Source organism: Rutidosis leptorrhynchoides, chromosome 9 (genome assembly GCF_046630445.1).
Source record: "Rutidosis leptorrhynchoides isolate AG116_Rl617_1_P2 chromosome 9, CSIRO_AGI_Rlap_v1, whole genome shotgun sequence".
NCBI lineage: Eukaryota > Viridiplantae > Streptophyta > Magnoliopsida > Asterales > Asteraceae > Rutidosis > Rutidosis leptorrhynchoides.
In genome coordinates this window covers 274,397,104-274,419,614 of record NC_092341.1, presented here as the reverse complement: position 1 = coordinate 274,419,614, position 22,511 = coordinate 274,397,104, and the positions used below count along the sequence as shown (strand labels likewise).

The window sequence follows — 22,511 nt, the reverse complement described above, 5'->3', positions numbered from 1 at the left end:
TTTGAATAGGTTTGATTATTTGAACATTTACCTCCATGTGACCATTTTCCGCATTTGTGACATCTTTCTAGGTGTCGTGCTCTTCTTTTCGCTGCGGATTTTGATTTTCCTTTACCAAATTGTAATTTATTATCTTCGCATCTGGATTCTTTTCTAACTCCGTCCATTCTTTCTCTGATTACTGATACTATTTCACTCGGTAGTATGTCATTATTACGTTTAGTGATCAAAGCGTGTAGCATTAGACCATGGTTTAGTTCACAGGCAGTCTTCATTTTGTAAAAACCTAAAAAAATAAAAATTCAGAATGGGGGGAGAAGACTAGTTCTTTAGGGTCTGCTAGGGAAAGACCATTCGGGTTCCATTTTCTAGAACTACACAAAAACAGACAATCTAACTCTAACAGAAATACATATTATCCTTTAAAGACTTGATTCTCCCCACACTTAGTTAGCTGTGGTGTCGAAATTGTGATTAACTTCGTGGTCGACTTCCATTGGTCCATGTATGTAATGTTTAACTCTGTGACCATTAACTTTAAATTCCATCCCATTTGAATTTATTAATTCTATCGTTCCGTATGGGAAAACTCTTTTGACTATGAATGGTCCAGACCATCTTGATTTCAATTTTCCAGGAAATAGCTTGAATCGTGAATTGAAAAGAAGAACTCTGTCTCCTTCTTTAAATTCTTTTGAACTTCTGATTCTTTTATCATGCCATTTCTTCGTTCTTTCTTTATAGATTAACGAATTTTCGTATGCTTCATGTCTTAATTCTTCTAATTCGTTTAGTTGACTTAATCGTAGACGTCCGGCTTCATGTAAATCAAGATTACATGTTTTCAAAGCCCAAAATGCTTTGTGTTCAATTTCTACTGGAAGATGACATGCTTTTCCATAAACAAGTCTAAAAGGTGTGGTTCCAATTGGAGTTTTGTAGGCTGTTCTAAAAGCCCAGAGTGCATCCTCCAATTTAATGGACCATTCCTTCGGATTTGATCCTACGGTTTTCTCTAGAATACGTTTTAAAGCTCGGTTGGTATTTTCAACTTGTCCACTTGTTTGTGGATGATATGCGGTGGAGATTTTATGAGTTACTCCATATCTTTTAAGAACTTTCTCAAGTTGATTATTACAGAAATGAGTACCCCGATCACTTATTAAAGCTTTCGGTGTTCCAAACCTTGCAAAAAGACGTTTTAAAAAGTTGACTACAACTCGAGCATCGTTAGTTGGGAGAGCTTGTGCTTCCGCCCATTTAGATACATAATCAATGGCTACGAGTATATATAGATTATTATGAGATTTTGGAAATGGACCCATAAAGTCAATACCCCAAATGTCAAATACTTCACATACTTGGATGTCATTTTGTGGCATTTCATCACGTTGACTTATTTTTCCGGCCCTTTGACATGCATCACAGGATTTGCAAAGAAGGTGTGCGTCTTTGTAAATTGTAGGCCAATAGAATCCAGCATCATAAACTTTTCTTGCTGTTAGTTGAGGCCCATAATGCTCTCCTGTTGGTCCTGTGTGACAATGGTTTAATATTTTACTAGCTTCATCTCCAAATACACATCGGCGTATTATTCCATCGGGACAACTTTTAAACAGATGTGGATCTTCCCAAAAATAGTGTTTTATATCACTGAAGAATTTCTTTCGTCTTTGGTACGATAATCCTTTTTCAAGGAATCCACAAACTAAGTAGTTTGCATAGTCTACAAACCATGGGATTTCTTTATAATCTATTTTCAATAGATATTCATCAGGAAAGTTGTCTTGTATGGCTGATTCATTTAGAACTTCTAATTCGGGATTTTCAAGACGAGAAAGATGATCAGCGGCGAGATTTTCTGCTCCTCTTTTATCTCGAATTTCAATATCAAACTCTTGTAAGAGTAAGATCCAACGGATTAATCTTGGTTTAGCATCTTGTTTTGAAAATAAGTATCTAAGAGCAGAATGGTCGGTATAGACCACCGTTTTTGCTAGAACGAGATATGATCGAAATTTGTCAAAAGCAAATACAATAGCAAGGAGTTCTTTTTCAGTAGTTGTATAGTTCGTTTGTGCTCCTTGTAACGTCTTACTAGCATAATATATAGGTTGAAATCGTTTTTCAATCCTTTGTCCTAAAACGGCTCCCATTGCAAAATCACTTGCATCGCACATTAGTTCAAATGGTAGATTCCAATTTGGTGTTATCATGATCGGCGCATTAGTGAGTTTCTCTTTAAGAATATTAAAAGATTTGATACACTCATCTGAAAAGATGAATGGCGCATCCTTTTCTAGGAGTTTATTCATAGGAGTGGCCATTTTAGAAAAATCTTTTATGAAACGTCGGTAAAAACCGGCATGCCCTAGAAAACTCCTAACTCCTCTAACATTGGTGGGATGTGGAAGTTTAGCAATTACATCTACTTTAGCTCTATCCACTTCAATTCCTTCTTTTGAAATTTTATGTCCAAGAACGATGCCTTCTTTAACCATGAAATGGCATTTCTCCCAATTAAGTACTAGATTTGATTTTTCGCATCTAATTAGCATTCGTTCCAGATTAACTAGACATGATTTAAATGTATCACCAAAGACTGAAAAGTCATCCATGAATACTTCCATGCATTCTTCTATCATGTCGTGAAAAATCGCCATCATACACCTTTGAAAGGTTGCAGGGGCGTTGCAAAGTCCAAATGGCATGCGTTTGTAAGCAAAAGTACCATAAGGGCACGTGAATGTGGTTTTCTCTTGGTCCTCGGGTGCTATTGGAATTTGAAAATATCCGGAAAATCCATCTAGAAAACAATAGTAACTATTTCCGGCTAATCTTTCCAACATTTGATCAATGAAAGGTAAGGGAAAGTGATCTTTTCTGGTGGCGTCATTTAATTTTCTATAATCAATACACACACGCCATCCTGTTACAGTCCTAGTAGGAATAAGCTCATTTTTCTCATTTGTAATGACAGTCATGCCACCCTTCTTCGGCACGCATTGAACTGGGCTTACCCATGGACTATCAAAAATTGGATATATCAAACCTGCATCTAGCAGTTTAATAATCTCTTTCTTAACTACATCTTGCATATTAGGATTTAGTCTTCGTTGGCGTTGCACATACGTTTTATGACCTTCTTCCATAAAGATTTTATGTGTGCAATACGAAGGACTTATTCCTTTAATATCATGAATCTTCCATGCAATGGCTGGTTTATGAGCTTTCAACACAGAAATGAGTTGTGATTTCTCATTTTCAGTAAGAGAAGACGATATTATTACAGGTAATTCAGATTCACCATGTAAATAAGCGTATTCCAAATGGTTTGGAAGTGGTTTTAACTCTAATTTCGGAGGTTCTTCTATCGATGATTTATATCGATATCTGTCTTCTTCTTTTAGCATTTGAATTTCTTCTGTTGTTGGTTCATATCCATTAGCTATAAGTGTAGCTAACATTTCAGCTTTATCAATTGGTTCATTACCTTCTCCTAAAGAACATTCTCCTGTTCCTTGTAATTCTGGAAATTCTTCTAATAATTCTGCATGTGCATCTATAGTTTGAATATAATAACATGTATCATCTGCAGATTGTGGTTGTTGCATTGCTCTATCAACTGAAAAGGTAACACTCTCATCCTCTATACTTAGGGTCAGTTTCTTACCGAACACGTCTATCATTGCTTTAGCCGTGTTTAAGAATGGTCTTCCTAATATGAGAGGAACTTGAGAATCTTCTTCCATGTCCAAAACAACAAAATCTACTGGAAATACTAAAGTACCAACTTTAACTAGCATGTTCTCCATTATCCCTCTAGGATATTTTATTGATCTATCGGCTAGTTGTATGCTTATTCTGGTTGGTTTCAATTCTCCAAGGTCTAGTTTAGTGTATAGTGAATACGGCATTAGATTTATACTAGCACCTAAGTCTGCCAATGCTTCTATTGAACTAAGACTACCCAGAAAACATGGAATTGTGAAACTTCCTGGATCAGATAATTTTTCTGGTATCTTATTCAACAGCACTGCTGAACAATTAGCATTCATAGTAACAGCCGAGAGTTCTTCCATTTTCTTTCTATTTGAAATTAGATCTTTCAAGAATTTAGCATATCTAGGCATTCCTGAAATCACATCAATGAAAGGAAGATTTACATTTATCTGTTTAAACATATCCAAGAATTTGGATTGCTCGGCTTCAAGTTTCTCTTTCTTCATTTTACTCGGGTAAGGAAGTGGTGGTTGGTATGGTTTAACATAAGGTTTAGCCTTAACTGTGTTATCTTCATTAACCTTTTCAACTACCGGTTCTTTTTCCTTATCTTGATCAGGTTGTGGTTCTTGTGGAGTAGGAATGGCTTCATCAGAAGTTACAGGTATTTCAGGTGGTTTAAGTGTTGTGCCACTTCTTGTGGTAATGGCTTTAGCTGTTTCACTCCGGGGGTTAGCATTTGTATCACTAGGTAGACTTTCCGGTTTTCTTTCACCTATTAACCTTGCTAGGTTACTCACTTCTTGTTCCAGATTTTGAATAGAAGCTTGTTGATTTCTAAATGCTTGAGCATTTTGTTCATTGGTTTGTTTCTGAGATGTGAAAAACTGCGTTTGAGTTTCAACTAGCTTCGTCATTATATCTTCTAAATTCGGCTTTTTATCATCGGTTTGTTGTGGTGGTTTGTTTTGAAAATTAGGTCTTTGCTGGTTGTAAGTATTATTGGATACTTGTTGATTGCTAGGACCTTGTTGGTTGTTGTATGGAATATTTCAGTTATAATTCTGGTTTTGATTGTAAATCGGTCTTGGCGGTTGATAATTATTCTGATAATTATTTCCAGGCCTTTGGTTTATGTATGAAATATTCTCTCTTTGTTCCATTGTTAATTCAATACTGAGACAATCTTTTGTCAAATGTGGTCCTCCACACTGCTCACAACTAATTCGTATTGAGTGAATATCTTTAGTCATCTTTTCAATTCGTCTCTCCACAGCATCTATCTTTGCGGAAATGGAATCTAAGTCATGGCTAGAATCGGCTCTAGCTGCTTTAGATGATCTAACGATATCTTTTTCTTGGTGCCACTCATGTGAGTGGGAAGCAGTGTTATCAATAATTTTGTAAGCATCAGTTTCGGTTTTCTTCATAATAGAACCACCAGCTGCTATATCTATGTCTTTTCTTGTAGTGATGCCGCATCCTTGGTAGAATATTTGTATTATTTGACAGGTGTCTAAACCATGTTGCGGACATCCTCTTAATAACTTTCCATATCTTGTCCACGCCTCATATAGAGTTTCATTTGGCTTCTGTGTGAACGTAACAATTTCTGCTTGAAGTCTTACGGCTTTAGATGCAGGAAAGAATTGTTTAAGAAATTTTTCAACTAAAACGTCCCATGTATCAATCGCCCCTTCAGGTAACGATTCCAACCAATCTTTGGCTTCTCCCTTTAAAGTCCAGGGAAATAACATGAGATATATCTGTTCATCCTCCACTTCTCGGATTTTAAATAGTGTGCAGATCCTATTAAAGGTACGTAGATGTTCATTTGGATCTTCCTTCGACGCACCACTAAATTGGCATTGATTAGTCACCATGTGTAGAATTTGTCCTTTGATTTCATAATCTGGCGCATTAATGTCTGGATGAGTAATTGCGTGACCTTGGCCAGTGCGTTTAGCTCTCATTCGGTCTTCCATACTTAAAGGTTCCAGATTCTCCATAATTGAATTTGTTGAATCGGTATCACTAGATGATTCTGATTTAATGGTTCGTTCCTCAACAATCTCTGTTTGAATGATTGGTGGCTCCGGAGGAAAGTTTAATGGTTCAGGATCTACGAACCGTTCCTGAATATTTTCCGGATTCTCAATTGTGAGGTCGGGTTCAAAAAATGGATTATCGAAAATTTGAACTGAAGTACTTGGTCTACTGGATGACGATTCTAAAGAAAAATCAACGGCGGTTATATTTGCTAAATGTATTGATCTAGTTACAGGTGGTGAACGTACAAAAGGTGGTGAACGTCTTGCTCGGTGCATTCACTGAATATCCTATTAGTTTTTAAAAGGAAAGAAAAATTATAATAAGTTATCTAATCAATAGACTTTTCTGATTTTGCCCACGTTTCGAATAGCCAAAAGATGCAGCAGAGGGGCATGATTCGTTTGGTCTCAATATAATTGAGGACTGTTTGGCTCCAATAACCCGGTCCACGTACAAATCCAACTATTACTACGAACCAGAAAATTTTGATGTCTATTAATTTAACCACTCAAAATAAATTTTCGTAATTTTAAGAAATTTAGATAAGAAGTAGAATAAAAATTTATGTCCTAAAACTAGAATAGTGAGAAATAAGAAAGAAAAAGAGTTCGTCGAAAAAGGTAGAAAAAGAAAAATGGTTGAAAAATAAAAGGTGACGAAAAAATAAAAGAAACTTATAAAACTTAAAAATACTTGACTAACCTAACCTTATTACTACAACTAACTTAAAATTATAATCGCAAATTGAGATTACTAATTGGAATGATAATTGATACATAGGTAAAAGTCGTCTAAAAATATTAAAGCTTACAAGAAAAACTAAATCCCAAATGGAAATAACTTAAAAAGAAACTAAAACTTAAAAAGACGTCGCAAAATTCTAAAGTACCTAAATCTTAGTCTAAAGAAAAAGCACTTAAGGAATTCTACGGCAAAGCCTAAAAATCTAGGAGTAAAAATGACTATGGCAAAAACTAAGTTTAAAATTAAATATGAGGGAAAATTACAAATATTACGCTACAACGATTAAAAAGGGACAAAAAAATATACAAAAAGTTGTAAAAATTACAATTTTTATAAAAATATTATTTTTATATTATTTATTTAATAAAACTACTAATTTTACAATTTAATTAAACTAATTTAACTAAAATATAAATTAAATAAAACTTAATTAAAAATACTTGATGCGGTAGCGGAGTGGTATAAAATACTATTAAATTTTTGCAGGAAATACTATTAAATACGATACAATTTTACACAAGATATTTATTTATTTATAGAATGGATATACTTAAACCTTGCTACAACACTTATAGGCAGTGTACCTAATCGTACAGTAGTGTAGTTTTTAGTAAGTCCGGTTCGTTCCACAGGGAAAATCTTTAAACAAAGCTTAACGCTATATTAGTTTACTTTTATAAAAATACAAATATATATATATATATATAAGTAATATTATTATTATAAAGGGGGGTTTTTACCGTTTAATGACCGGTTTGTCGATTTTAAAACTTTAGTCGCAGTTAAAACCAAATGTAAAATATTAAAAATGAATACAAGACTTAAATTAAAGCATAAAGTAAAAAACGATAATGAAATTGCGAATAATAAAAGTGCGATAAAATAAACTTGCGATAATTAAAAAGTACGATAATTAAAAGTGCAATTAAATACAATAATAATAAAAATGCGATATTTAGAAGTGCAATTAAATATAAAATAAAGGAAATTAAATATGAAATAAAAGAATTATGCTTATTTAAACTTCCGTAATCATGATGTTTGACGTGTTGATTTTTGTTTTATGCTCATGGGTTAATTGTCCTTTGTCCTGGATTATTTAATATGTCCGTCTGGTTTTTGTCCATAACAGTCCATCAGTCATAAATATAAAATGCGAGTGTCCTCGTCAAATTATCTTTATACCCGAAGTTAAATATTCCAACTAATTGGGGACTTAAACTGTAACAAGATTTTAATACTTTGTTTAATAATTACACCAGGAGGTCGACTGAGTGTAACCCAAGGTTTTAATATTTTGTTATCAATTATACCAAGTGTCCTTGTACATAATTTCACCACTGTTTTAATTATTCTAGTGGCTATTAATCCATTCCCGTGTCCGGTTAAATAAACGATTATTTGTACATATAAATACCCCGCCCATCGTGTCCGATCGAGTGTATATGGTAATTTATAGGGACGCCCAATTGTAAATCTTTATATTAACATTAACAAACTATCATTTAGTTAAACAAATATAAAGCCCATTAATAGCTCATAGTCTAATTTCCACAAGTGTCGTTCTTTTGTCCAAACCCCAATTATGGTACAAAGCCCAATTACCCAATTTTAGTAATTAGTCCAACATCATGATTACTTCGTTTTAAATAAGCATAATAATAACTTAGCTACGAGACATTAATGTAAAAAGGTTGAACATAACTTACAATGATTAAAAATAGCGTAGCGTTACACGGACAGAATTTCGACTTACACCCTTACAATATTCGCTAACATACCCTTATTATTAGAATTATAATTAAAATTAAAATTAAAATATAAATTATAAATATAAATATATCGTATGAATGAAGAGAAAAAAGATGATATTTTACGATCAGAATGCGCGAGCTTTATAGGGGGTTTCTGAATTTGGGGCTCCGCGACTCGCGGTCTTTTTGGCCTTCAAACTCCGCGAGTCGCGGAGTTTACTTTTACAGCTCAGAGGAGTTTGGCTCTTTGTTTACCGACGGTTTAAATATAAATATAATATATTAAATAATTATAAGAATTATTTAAATATTATATTATATTTATGTGCATAGTTGACTTGTAATTTTTAGTCCGTTGCGTCGAGCGTTGAGAGTTGACTCTGGTCCCGGTTCCGGATTTTCGAACGTCCTTGCGTACAATTTAATATCTTGTACTTTGCGTTTTGAATCTTGTACTCTTGTAATTTCGAGACGTTTCTTATCAATAATTGGAACCTCTTTGATTGTCTTTTGTACTTTTGAGCTTTTTGGTCGTTTGCGTCTTCAATTCGTCGAATCTGTCTTTTGTCTTCACCTTTTATTATTTAAACGAATATCACTTGTAAATAGAACAATTTCAACTAAAAGCTTGTCTTTCTTGAGGAATAATGCTATGAAATATATGTTCGTTTTTATCATTATCATCACTCAACAGTTTTTGTTTTTTTTTGGTCGAAAGACTTCACTTGCTCGTAGGCTAACGAGTGAAGTGCGGCGTGATTCGGGTGTCTCATCCGGCTGTATCAAAAGGAGTTAGTTATCGGCTAGTCTAGAGTTATTGTGGGTTTGTTTAATCATAGTGACGGGTTGGCGAATGTTGTTTTATGTCTCCTTCAAGTGAGAGATTGTTGGAGTGTGAAGTTTGAATTAAACAAGGTTTGCTGAATCTGTAAAATTGGTGACCGCGAGTTTAGAGTTATGGTCGCAAGAATCACATTTGTGCTGAGAAAACAAAACTCGCGACCACCAGAATTTCATCGCGGTCGCGAGAATGGTTCTGACGGGAGAAAAATCTAAAATTGAGTTTTCTTGCTCGTTAAGTTGTTTCCTTGTTTAGATTTGCCTATATAAACACCTTATGTAACCCATACAATGTGTGCATGAAATTAATAGTGAAAAATCTCTGGTTTGCGCCCGTGGACTAAACCTTTCTCCGTGTTTTGGAGTTGGGATATAACCACATTAAATCCTTGTGTCATTTTTATGCTTTTATTTATCGTTCTTATACTTTAATTATTCGTTTGTCGTTCGTGGGTTTGATGATTGGTTTAAATCACCTGTCTTGTTGGGTCCTAAATCCTAACATGTGTATTCAAAGAATAAAATACATTTTAAAAGTGTATATCCCAAAGTGTATATAATCAATGAAGAGAAGCATTGAGTTTTGCATTGGAATCAGGTTTTATTTAACTTGGTCACTGTAAGTGGCGATTTTAGAATTAAAATTCAAAAAGGTCCTATACAATTTGAGTGGTACTTTGTAAATTAATAGGTCGAGATATGTGTTTTGATCCGTTATCCAATCTGCCCAACTCACGCATAATGCCACCTCCTTGGTTTAGCATCATATACAGATAAGTTATTTGAGCATAAGTTATTTGAGTTTTCTATAGAGCTCCGACAGATTTATGAGCAATATCATAAACAGATATAAGAATTTCAGCACCTATCAGCATAAGCCATTCCAGAAAATCAGATTTCATATTCTGCAGTATCTCTTGAAGAAAACGAATATTGTGCTGCAATAACAATACAAAAAGTTTCACTTAAACCCAACACGATATAATAATAATAATAACAAATACGTAAAATATAGTAAAGATTGCATGAAGAACAATCTTACCTCCACAAACTTCAACTTGAAGTCCAAACTAGCAAATCTCCGAGTCAACTCGAATTCATCTCTTAAATACTCCCACATTTGTGCATATGTCGCATCCTTCCACGCAATATCAGATCTATTCAAGCCAACATAATTTTCAATTAGCAGGTTTTTATAAATTCTAATATCCATAGTTTTGTATAAGTTCTTAGTTTCGTAATCTTTCTACATTGGTTATCATTTCAATATAAACTAATTGTCATTTTTATAATCTGCAACACAATAACATATATTACACCTTTCACAAATAACTGAAACATACTTGACACTCTTTGTCAGATATGGCTGATTTATTTATGTAATAAAAGAAAAGTTATGATGTTTCAACTTTTGAGTGACTCCAGTCCTAATGCATATAGTGTATATTACAGAATACAATTTAAAATATGGTTACCTCTCGAAAAGTCCAAGCTTAAGCAGCAAGATATGAATTAGCCTTGCCCACCAACTGATATAGTTTTTTTCTTATCCATCATGTCTCCTATCAACTTACTTACTAACATGATGATCTGTTACGATTTTCAGATACTCCTCAACTTTATCATTACGGACATTAAACATGACAATCGAACCATACTGAAAAATTACCATATAGTTGATGTCACTCCCACTTATACTTGCACCAAAACCCTGAAACAATAATAACCTATCATCATAACATTATTGTATTTAATACTTAACCACCGTTATTATACAAATACTTCCTGAAAATAAGCAATGCAGATAATTCAACACACAAGAAAAAAGAAGAGGTACAAGATTCTCAGGCTTGGTGCTACCAAACCTCAAGACAACATAATTAGTCATCCGAGATGCAGGCTGTACATAATTTGCCCTGTTCATTTTCTCTAGAGATTTCAAATCTACACTGCAAACAGATCACAGAGTTAATATTCAAATCAAATTTGAGCACATTAATCATTCAATAATCAATAGTAACCATATATGTTTATCACATAACAAGATTCATGTAAACAAAATCAAGATGAAAAAAGGTGTTCTTCTACCTATCATTGACCTAAACTAAGAACTAGATCCAGATACAACCAAAAACCAAAATCATATGTCAACGAGACTATCTTCAACAACATATATTTGTTAAAATGCAATGCAAATTTGGTATTATAAAATAATATGGAATTTGTAGATGTATATATGTAAAATATCTAGATATTAATATGTATAAAAAAAATATCTAGATATTAGAAAATAAAAGAAAAATCTAGAAAAGAAAAATCTAAAAAAGAAAATTATAGATATTTGTATAGAAATATCTAGATATTTATCCATAGAAATATCTAGTTTCTAGAATGTTCCATGGGGTAGTATAAATATGGGTGATGAGTAGTTCATTTGTGTAACGAGTGACTAAGTGAAATGTGAAGTAGAGAAGAAGTAAGAAGTCAAGAAGAGTTAGAAGTAGAAGTTGTGAAGAAGTAAGAGTGTGAGTTGAGTCCATAATATTGTAATTGTTTCTTTGTATTAATAAAAGTGTTCTTTGTTAAGTTTCCCGGTTAAGCCTCAGTTTGTGTTTAAGTTCTTAGTGCACTTGTGTTGTATCTATTATATGGTCGGCTTTGCCGCCTAAGTGATATATGGTCGGTTATACCGTCTGAACGATATATGGTCGACACTGTCGCCTAAGTATTATTGTGCACTAAGGATTTATAAAATTAAAGGCTAACCAACGTCAAAGTGTTGGTGTAGTGAGTGAGTATAACCTAGGTCCTCTATAGTGGGTGTGTTGGGCTCGTCGAAGCTTCCAACAATTGGTATCAGAGCGGGTCGTTCGGGACCATTTCTAGTGGAGGCAATCGGTAAACGTTGGACGTTTACATCGACTTGTTTTCACCAAGGCTCTAAGGGAGATTCTGTCGGAGCACAGTTAGGAACTGTGAAAGCTCATCGGTCAGGGACCAAGCTTATTGGACGTTGGACGTCATGATGGCAGATCTTGCAAGTACGAGCAGTGGAATCAAGAGTCTCAATAATCACAACTATGGTTATTGGCGAACTTGTATAGAATCTTACCTACAAGGACAGAATTTATGGGAAATAGTTGCTAGTAGTGACACAATGCCTCCACCGAAAGAAAATACCGAAGCCTTGAGAAAATGGAACATCAAGGCCGGGAAGGCTTTATTTATATTGAAGACTACAATCGAGGAGGATCTATTGGAGCACATCCGTGACGAGAAAACACCAAAGGCAGCTTGGGAAACTTTTGAAAAGTTATTTTCAAAGAAGAATGAAGCACGCCTCCAGCTCTTGGAAAATGAGCTCGCGGGTATCTCACAAGGAAGTCTGTCTATTTCTCAGTATTTCACCAAGGTGAAATCTACTTGCCGTGAGATATCTCAACTTGCTCCTGCAGAGAAAGTGAGTGATGTAAGGATGAAGAGAATTATCATCCACGGCTTAAGATCCGAGTATAATGGATTTATAGCCGCTGTGAGAGGATGGCCTACTCAACCATCATTAATAGAGCTGGAGAATTTATTGGCTAATCAAGAGGCATTAGCCAAGCAGATGAATAAAGTAACCATAAAAGACGGGGAAGATGCACTCTTCACCAATAAGAAGAAAGCAACATCTCGAAGACAAGAGGTGATGAAAGAAAGTAAGACATATGGGTGGAAGGGTCACCCAAAATCAAAAGGCAACGCTTCAGGGGGAGCTCAACAAGGAAGAAGAGATCATCGCCAACAATACGGGGAAAATGATAAGAGAAAGAATGGTGAATGCTTCAATTGTGGCAAGAAGGGTCATTTTGCTCGAGAATGTAGATTCCCCAGAAGGCGAACTTTCGAAGGAAATGTGTCCGCCGCAAGAGATGAGAAGAAAGAGGTCACATTCGAAGCATCCATTAATGAGGAAACATGGGATGCAGAAGCTGGACTCTCTGTTGAAGCTGACATAGATGATCAAGCTCTTACAACAACTTTAAAGTCAAAAATAAACTACAAAGATGATTGGATCATCGATTCTGGGTGCTCAAATCATATGACCAACGATGGGACAAAGCTGCAAGAAATGGAGGATTACAAAGGAAAGAGAGTCGTGTTGACAGCCAACAATTCAAGGTTGTCTATTTCTCACATTGGAAAGACAATAATTCCAAATGAAGGCGACTCTCAAAAGCTCCAACTCGAGAAGGTGTATCTTGTCCCTGGCCTAAAGAAGAATTTACTGTTAGTACCACAATTGACAGCAGAAGGGAACTATGTGCTCTTTGGACCAGAAGATGTGTCTGTATTCAAGAGAGTGAAGGTGGTTGGCAATCCAATTATGAAAGGAAGAAGAATAGAGTCGGTCTATGTACTATCTGCTGAAACAGCATATGTGGATAAGACTCGAAAGAATGAGAGGCTGATCTTTGGCATGAACGTCTTGGGCATGTGGGCTACAACAAGTTAAAGGAGATGATGGTGAAACACATAGTAAATGGGCTTCCTCAAATTGATATCCGAACAAATACAATATGTGCTGGATGTCAATTTGGAAAAGCTCACCAATTGCCATTCAAGGAGTCACAACATCAGTCCAAGACACCACTAGAGCTCATACACTCAGACGTCTTTGGCCCAGTGAAATAAACATCACTTGGAGGAATGAAATATATGGTGACATTCATTGATGACTTCTCAAGGTATGTGTGGGTTTACTTCATGAAGGAAAAGTCGGAGACTTTTCAGAAGTTTAAAGAGCTCAAGAAGAAGATAGAAAGTGAGCTCAATAATAAGATTAGGTGCTTATACACAGATAATGGAGGAGAATATTTATCAACCGAGTTCAATATCTATCTTGAGAAGCACAAGATCAGAAGGCAATTGACTTGCCCCAATACTCCACAACAGAATGGAGTGGCGGAATGCAAGAATCGTCACCTTGCCGAAACTTGTCGAAGTATGCTTCATGGTAAGAATGTACCAGGCAGATTGTGGGCCGAATGTATGAGGACGGCATCGTACGTGATTAACAGTTGGGATATATTTCACCATATGAAAGATTATGGAAGATCAAGCCAACCGTCAACCATCTCAAAGTTTTTGGATGTGTATGCTACGTCTTCCTGCCAGATCATCTACGAAGCAAATTTGAGAAGAAGGCAATTCGGTGCATTTTTGTCGGTTATGATGAATCAAGAAAAGGATGGAGATGTTGTGATCCAAATACCAGAAAGTGTCATACTTCAAGAAATGTGGTATTTGATGAAGCGTCTTCATGGTGGTCACCTCAAAAGATAGAGCTTCCAGAATCTCATGGATTAGAAGAAGGTCTAGAAGAAAAAGAAGAGCCTAAAGAGCAGGTATTGGATCTAATAAAAGAAGGAGAAAGGTCGTACTCTAAGAAAAAGAGTCCGTGGAAAGCTGGTGTACATCAATCTATATCCGAGGAGGTTTGTCCAAGCCAAAAGGAAGTCGAGGAGCATGCACAAGAATTAAGGAGATCAACAAGGCCGAGACAACCTAATCCAAGGTACGCCAATACTGCTCATGTGGATGAATCAATACCTGTTGAGCCTTCTACTTATGAAGAAGCAGCACAAAGTGGAGAATGGCAGAAAGCGATGGAAGAAGAAATTAATGCACTAAAAGAAAACCAGACATGGAGTTTAGTTCCAAAGCCAAAAGATGTAAAACCAATATCTTGTAAATGGGTTTACAAGGTGAAGACTCGATCAGATGGCTCCATTGAAAGGTATAAAGCTCGAATTGTTACTAGAGGTTTTTCTCAACAATATGGGCTGGATTATGAAGAAACGTTTAGTCCAGTGGCGAAGATCACAACAATTCGAGCTCTACTAGCTTTAGCCGCTAGCAAATCTTGGAAGATGTGGCAGATGGATGTCAAGAACGCTTTCTTACATGGAGAACTTGACAAAGACATTTATATGGAGCAACCAAGAGGCTTTGAGAACAAGTCCCATCCTGACCATATCTGCAAATTAAAGAAAGCACTATACGGATTGAAGCAGGCTCCAAGAGCTTGGTACGGGAAGATTGGCGAGTTCTTAGTACAAAGTGGTTTCACCGTTGCTCCTTCAGATTCTAGTTTATTTGTGAAACAAGATCAAGGAAAACTAGCCATAATGCTAGTATATGTGGATGACTTAATCATCACGGGAGATCACTATGAGGAGATCCAAAGAACAAGAGAGAATCTGTCTATCAGATTTTATATGAAGGAGCTTGGAGAACTCAAACATTTTCTTGGACTCGAAATAGAGCAGAAAAGAGAAGGATTATTTCTGGGACAACAGAAATATGAGCGAGATCTTTTACAAAAGAACGGAATGCTTAATTGCAAACCTATCTCAACTCCGATGGATCCGAATACAAAACTACGAGCAGATGAAGGAAAAAGTCTTCAAGATGTTACCATGTATCGGAAGATGGTCGGAAGTCTTATTTATCTCACACTAAGCCGGCCAGACATATCTTATGCAGTTGGAGTGGTTAGTCGATTCATGAGCAATCCGAAAAAGCCTCACATTGATGTTGTACGACGCATCTTAAGGTATGTTAAAGGTACTATTAACTTTGACATTTTGTACAAGAAAACAAAAGAATGTCACGTGACTGGATATTGTGACGCTGATTACGCTGGAGACTATGATACATGACGATCAACAACTGGATACATGTTTAGTCTTGGATCGGGAGTAATATCATGGTGCAGCAAGAGACAACCAACTGTATCCTTATCAAGCACCTAAGCAGAATATCGATCGGCAGCATCAGCAACACAAGAAATTACTTGGTTGAAGTAGCTAATGGAAGATCTTCATCAATCAACAGATTATCAAGTAAAGCTTTTCTACAATAATTTATCAGCTATACGTCTAGCAGAAAATCCAGTCTTTCATGCGAGAACAAAATATATAGAAGTGCACTATCACTATGTTCACGAGAAGGTCCTTGAAGGGGAGATCAAGATAGTGCCAACAAAGACAGATGAACAAGTTGCAGATATATTCAGCAAGAGCCTAAGTAAACCAAAGTTTGAAAAATTCAGAGAAGCACTTGGAATGATCTGCAAGTCATCAACGGAAAAAAATTTGCATTGAGGGGGAGTGTTAAAATGCAATGCAAATTTGGTATTATAAAATAATATGGAATTTGTAGATGTATATATGTAAAATATCTAGATATTAATATGTATAAGAAAATATCTAGATATTAGAAAATAAAAGAAAAATCTAGAAAAGAAAAATCTAGAAAAGAAAAATATAGATATTTGTATAGAAATATCTAGATATTTATCCATAGAAATATCTAGTTTCTAGAATGTTCCATGGGGTAGTATAAATATGGGTGATGAGTAGTTCATTTGTGTAAGGAGTGAGTAAGTGAAATGTGAAGTAGAGAAGAAGTAAGAAGTCAAGAAGAGTTAGAAGTAGAAGTTGTGAAGAAGTAAGAGTGTGAGTTGAGTCCATAATATTGTAATTGTTTCTTTGTATTAATAAAAGTGTTCTTTGTTAAGTTTCCCGGTTAAGTCTCAGTTTGTGTTTAAGTTCTTAGTGCACTTGTGTTGTATCTATTATATGGTCGGCTTTGCCGCCTAAGTGATATATGGTCGGTTATACCGCCTGAACGATATATGGTCGACACTGTCGCCTAAGTATTATTGTGCACTAAGGATTTATAAAATTAAAGGCTAACCAACGTTAAAGTGTTGGTGTAGTGAGTGAGTATAACCTAGGTCCTCTATAGTGGGTGTGTTGGGTTCGTCGAAGCTTCCAACAATATTTTCTTCAAATCCTGTAATTAGGTACATTTTTCGCTTCAACAATCCAACTCCAGAATCTCAATACATTTTAAATAGCAAAAACCAGACCTTTACAAGCATGTATTAGCATAGCTACTATTTCATGTTAGATAAATGCTTATTACCAGTGGCGAGTTTACTTTATAGCCCATGAGATACCACTAGTTTAAAAATTTTGTGTAGAAAATACCTTTTAAAATGTATAAGACACCACTAATTATAACTACGGGACCCATATATTTTCGAATTTTTAGCTTTTCCTTTAAACTGTATAGGATACCACTAAATTTAACTAGTCGGACCTCATATATTTTTCGAATTTGTAGCTTTTTTTGAAAGTAAACAACCATTAAAATATGATTCAAATATATTTAGTACTGAAAAAAATTGGGACCTCATTGAGTTTCGATCCTGGAATCGCCACTGCTTATTAGGCTACTTGTATCGGAACTAGGTGACGGCGTCACCTTGCCTGCGTGGCAGCAAAGAAACGTCGGAACAGGACTAGTGCGGCGGCACTAGGCGGCGTTTCGCCGGTGTCAGTCGCGAAGAAACCGCTCAAGTGACAAGTGTGAGTTACATGTGGCGAAAATTGATTGGTTGGGCTGTTTGACCGAATTATATCCGTTCCAATTTGAACGTTTGAATAAAAAAAAAATTAAACAAATTAATTTAATCATCTATTTATACTACTTACCAAACCAAAAAAACACACAACTTCATCTTCAACTTCAAACATTATACACTTATAATATTTTTACAAAAAAAATAAAAATGTCTAACACTCCAAACAATGCACGAAATGAAGATGACGATCTCAACAACACCCGTCTGATATCAAATCTATTGACTTTCGGGCTTCCAAATACTCCAGGATCATCATCCCGACCTATCCTTACTCCTAGTCCACAAAATTATGCCAACATTACTAAAAATTTGTTCGAGTTGTCTCAATCGTTGGCGCCGTTAACTTATGAACAACAACAATGGGCACAACAAATGTTTTATCAACAACAACAAATTTATCAATCTCAACCGCGACAATTGTTTTCAAACCAACCACAACAACAAATCTTTCCGAACCAATCAGAACAACAAAGGTTGCAATGGAAGACCCGGAAGACGTGGTAGCCCTTCAAAATTTAAAATGGTATGTTCGTAGCCAGATGAGGAATTATGACTTCCCTCCCCAATGAGTAGAAATAAGTTCAAGATGTGTGCGTCTTTATTTTAGGAATTCAATAAATGTAATTTTCTTTTTTCTAGAATTTTTAATAATGTATTTTTAGTAGTAATGGTATTAATTTAAATGCGTTTTTTTTTAATTTATTAAATGTGTAATTTTCTTTTACATTTTAAATTACATAAGTAAAAATAAAACAAATAGAAAAAGAATAATAAAATGCCACATCAGCATTTCACTCAAAGTGACACCAAAAAAGAAACACCACCACTAATCCACTACAAAAATTAACACATCATACTCATCCAAAAAGTCCAAAAAGGTAAGTGACACCACAAGAAACGCCTTTAACAATACAAATAGTCTTACAGTCATGATCTCATGGATTATAAATAGCACTGAACACATACATACATACATTACATACAATGTGCTTATTTAACGCTATTTAAATAGCTTAAGAACAATAGAGTACATTACATTGCAGCAACTATTGATATATTAATACCTAGTGGAGACAAAATAAGCCTTTACTGGAATAGAAGGTTTAACATCTTCATCAATCACACAATCATCACCAGAATCCACAGCAATTGCAGCCTCTGGCTCGATTTCATTCAACGCCACCGTATCCGCCACCGAGATAGACGGCGAAGCCATCCAAGATGACGATAAGGATGATTTGCATTTGGCAGAACAAAATTTGGAGTGGATTTGAAGAATTCATGAGTGTTTGTTGTAAAGGACGAAAAATGTGAAAATCGGTATGGAATTAGGGTTAGGTAAGAATGTGGCAGTTGTATTGCTTTAGAATTTCAGGGAGAACATCTGAAGGTATATGACATTTTCATGGATATTCATGTACGGAGTAATTTGCAATTCATCCAAAGATAGTCTCTGTGTTTAAGGAGCGATAATTATTTTCGTTAAATTCAGTCATGTACCAAACTATCTTTTTACATTTCTCCTTTTCTTTGTAACTCCTTTGTACTTTACCAAGATAATAAACCACAAGCTAAACCTTCATATTTTCACCCCAAACTACTCATTAAATCATATTACTCAAAGAAATCACATTACTCAATTGAAACAATACTCAAAATCATAATTGATCAAGTCAAATTTTGACTTAAGTTCAAAAGGTATATATTTGACAGGAACACCTCAACCCTGTATTTCCTTTAAAAATTCACCGACTCACTCCAAAAGAGTCGAGTGTCGAACAATTATCTCCACCAGATCCCCACACATATGACAGGAGCAACCATCATCTCACTATCACAAGAGTTGTAAATTCTTACCTGAAGTTGGATTAAACCTGCGTCTATTTTAAGTTTCGAGCATCCACATGGCGGGTTCCAGCTTCAAAGGTATCTGATACCACTGAGTTATTGCTACATTGGTAGCCAATTTTGACTTGAGTGCAACTTGGGAAAACTGCCTCTTTACACTCTGAAGAACGTGGCTAACCCACTAGAGACTAACTCACCAAGAGTGGTAAAGAGACGATTCAGGAGAATTTAAGAGGTCTCTAGTCGACCTCTCTGTTAGCTTGTGTGAGAGGAGAATAGAGTATGTTCTAATCACACATCTCTTGCCTTGTAACTTGTGTCCACCACACTCCATTGTTGTGATGACCCGGAAATTTCTGACCAAATTTAAACTTTATCTTTAAATGATTTAATGTTTCCAACACGATAAGCAAAGTCTATTAAGTTGAATTTCAAAATTTTAGAACTGTTTCATGTATTAAATTACATTTGACTGCTCTCGACGATTCATGAACAATTATATGTATGTATATATATATATATATGTACAAGTAAAAATGACTTTGCTACAGTAAAACACTATTTGCTACAGTAAAACACTATTTGCTACAGTGAAACCGTATTTTGCTACAGTACTACAGTGAAAACGACTTGCTACAGTGATTTGCTACAGTAACACTATTTGCTACAGTAACACTATTTGCTACAGTGCACACTATTGCTACAGTAAAACACTATTTGATGTCGACGAACTAGCGAATAAAAACAGGATAAGGCGGCCATGCGATCGCATGGCAAAAACACTGAAAACTCATGCGATCGCATGAGGTACTGTAGCAGGCCACATACTATAAAAGCTCGATCTGGTCTCCACTCTCCACATATTATTGTTATTTATTATTATTATTATATTATTATTATTATTATTATTATTATTATTATTATTATTATTATTATTATTATTATTATTATTATTATTATTAAGATTAATATTATTATTATTAATCTTATTATAATATTATTATTAGTAGTATATATACATAAAATACTACGACGAGGTTATGAGCGTGTCACCTTCAAAATGGGTTTTTGAGCGGGATAGAGCTAAGAAAATTGTGGGTTATTGCCAAGGAGGTTATGGGTAATGTTCGAGGGTATATTTGTGAATCAAATCTAGTGTTTATCATCTCTGTTGCGTCTACGTACTTTCGTACAATATTTAATCTCAATATTGATACGTAAGCACTCATATTTTATCTTTTATATATTAATTGTGTATCCATGTCTAGTGCTCGAGTATATATATTTATATATACGTGTATGCTAATTTTCGTCGTTAAATAGTTTATAATAGATCACGAATTAACATATATTACTGGTAAAAGGTATATGATATACATGTTTTTGGAAAGCTGGCGAAAAATCAATAACATTTCATTTAGATATCGAATAGTTTTGATAAACGGATCAAAAGATATGGTCAACTGAATTATAATTGACATTAATTGGAATTGCTTTTTGAATATGCAATTAATACTTAAACAACTTGTTTACGAGATTGATAAAATGGATTTTTGAATATTACCAACCGAGTAAATGAATCCTTATATAAGGTACGTCTCGTTTGTTGAACTATTGTCAAAATTGACTTTTTGAAACAACTTTGAATAACTTTTGTATGTCAATTTCGAGCATTAGGATTGTGATACACTATGACCTGACCTAGCTTGATAAACAATTATTGACCAACATATGTTCTCTAGGTTGAGATCTACGGTTATTTGGTAATCCGAGTTTCGATCACATTTTGGTGAACGACTTTATATGCGGCTAAGGTGAGTTTCATTTGCTCCCTTTTTAATTGCTTTTGCAATCTATATTTTTGGGCTGAGAATACATGCAATTTATTTTAAACGCAATGGATACAAGTACATACTAAAATCTACACTGAGTTTGAACCGAAAATCCCTTAGCTTTGGTAACTAGTAGCTGCCAGTACATAGGATATGGACTGGTGGGCGTGAATAACAGTATATGGATCCATAGGGCTTGACATCCCCGTCCGAGCTAGAGCGCTAGCCTTTTAACGGATGTGTGTTATTTGAGTTTAGGACACGTTGGTTTGCGTGTATTAAAACGAATGGGGTATTTATCATTATAACATTAAAGCTTAGTTACCAGGGTGCTCTGTTACGTAGAATCTATTGACAAACTTTTGATAAATGTTTCTGGATGAAACAACTGAAATCTTGTGATCCATCTTTATATACAGATTATGCGAAACATACAAACTATGAACTCACCAACCTTTGTGTTGACACTTGTTAGCATGTTTATTCTCAGGTTCCCTAGAACTCTTCCGCTGTTTGCTTATATGTTAGACAAGCTATGTGCATGGAGTCATACAGGGCATATTTTTCAAGGAAACGTTGCATTCACCAAATCATCACCATGTATCTTATTTTGACTGCATTGTCAACGGAATTACTATTGTAAACTATTATTTACAGTGATTGTCTATATGTAGAAATCATCAGATGTCTAATACCTTTGATTTAAATATTCATTTATGGTGTGCCTTTTCAAAAGAATGCAATGTTTACAAAACGTATCATATAGAGGTCAAATACCTCGCAATGAAATCGATGAATGACGTGTTCGTCCATATGGATTTGGAGCGATCGTCACAGTTGGTATCAGAGCGTTGGTCCTAGCGAACCAGGTCTTGCATGAGTGTGTCTAACTGATAGTGGTTAGGATGCATTAGTAAGTCTGGACTTCGACCGTGTCTGCATGTTAAAAGTTTTGCTTATCATTTCTTGTCGGAAATTACATGTTTATCATTCTTAAGTTTAGACACGTTTTCCTGCATTTATTGCATAAATAGTGTATAGACAAAAATTCATATCTTAGCGTATCTGTTACTGTAAACTTTTCCTGACATCTTCCGAAAATTTCTCCGTGATTTATGGAATTTGGTATTATATATACATATGTAAATTATGTATTGAAGAATACCAAACTAAATTCTATAATCTAATTCATATCAAAAATCATCTCCCTAATTATACAAGATGGATCCCGTATCTAGT

The 22,511-nt window shown here is 35.0% G+C and overlaps 1 pseudogene; it reads right to left on the bottom strand.

Annotated features, from left to right (window-relative positions):
- Window positions 1-9,919: 9,919 nt before the first annotated feature.
- On the bottom strand, window positions 9,920-19,774 carry LOC139868774 (protein RETARDED ROOT GROWTH-LIKE-like; annotated as a pseudogene).
- Window positions 19,775-22,511: the final 2,737 nt, after the last annotated feature.